Source organism: Rousettus aegyptiacus, unplaced genomic scaffold (assembly GCF_014176215.1).
Source record: "Rousettus aegyptiacus isolate mRouAeg1 unplaced genomic scaffold, mRouAeg1.p scaffold_m13_p_15, whole genome shotgun sequence".
NCBI classification, from domain to species: Eukaryota; Metazoa; Chordata; class Mammalia; order Chiroptera; family Pteropodidae; genus Rousettus; species Rousettus aegyptiacus.
Window position 1 is genome coordinate 49,627,018 of NW_023416290.1, and position 1,129 is coordinate 49,628,146.

The 1,129-nt window shown below is 42.8% G+C and overlaps 1 non-coding gene across 1 annotated transcript; it reads right to left on the reverse strand.

The window, feature by feature from the left end:
* Window positions 1–516: 516 nt before the first annotated feature.
* On the reverse strand, window positions 517–622 carry LOC118612064. The gene has a single exon (XR_004954775.1). It is a non-coding gene; the product is annotated as a U6 spliceosomal RNA (small nuclear RNA).
* Window positions 623–1,129: the final 507 nt, after the last annotated feature.

A 1,129-nucleotide genomic window follows, 5' to 3' on the forward strand; every position in this document is an offset into this window, starting at 1 on the left:
CTCTTCTACTAAATAAGCTTCCGTGCCTTTCTCTATCCTCTCTGATTTAGTGCGTCACTCTAAGCGTGGCTTTTAGGACCCTCCATTACATATACTCATCCTCCTTCTCATCCTGATCTTCTAGTATCCCGTAAACAGGGACATAGCTAGCATCATCCCTGAACTTTACTTTTCAGATTCACACATCTCACCTTCTGATCTCTGAGCCTTCACTTATTCCATCCCTTCTCAACACAGTAATAAATACTTCCTTTTCTACTTTCTCTTCCACCGTCTCTTCCATCAAAAACCCTACACAGCTCTCAAACTGCAGCTCTCAAACTCAAAGACCATCTTCCATTTGCAGCTTTTCCTGTCTCATCTTCCCCAAAGAGGATTTGTTTTCTCCCTTCTGTGAATTCCCATAGCACTTTTCTTTTCTGACTAATTACCATAAGTCAGGTTCCCCAAGAAGCATACTCTGGAGATTAGTGCAAAGGAATTTTTTTTTTTTCATATTTGAGATTTGAGTGGTTGGAAAATATGGAATGCTCATGAATTTGTGTGTCATCTTTGCACAGGGGCCATGCTCACCTTACCTGTATCATTCTAATTTTAGCATAAATGCTGCCAAAGTGAGCACTGCATGAAGGGATTTTATTGGGGAGATCTCTAGGAATCAACAGACCTGGGGAAGTGAAGGAAGTAGGAATGGGCAAAAGAAGAGTTGGGATGTCATACTGTCTCTACAAGGAACATAGCCAATATGATGGGGTAACTCAAGCTGCGATGACCCTTCAGGACTGTTCTGAGTTATTCCGAGGGGTGAGGGTCTTTACATCTCTCTCTACCAGTCATTGGAGGACCTTGGGCAAGGACCAAGGGCAGTAGCAGTTAGAGAGTGTTACCTATGACCTGGGTGCTGTCAACACTCCTGGGGGAATGAGTATTTCTCCCTGAAAAGGATGACAAAAACATGAAGGGCACAGCATAGTATCCACTACACCAACTTCTAAGGAATCTGGCATTCTCTGCTTTATAGGTCATGCCATTATCTCCTGGAACCTAGAAACTGTGTCCTACATGTTTCTTGAATTTCTTGCATCTGTGAGTAAGGTACACGAGAGATGCTAATTTGCCGAGATGTATT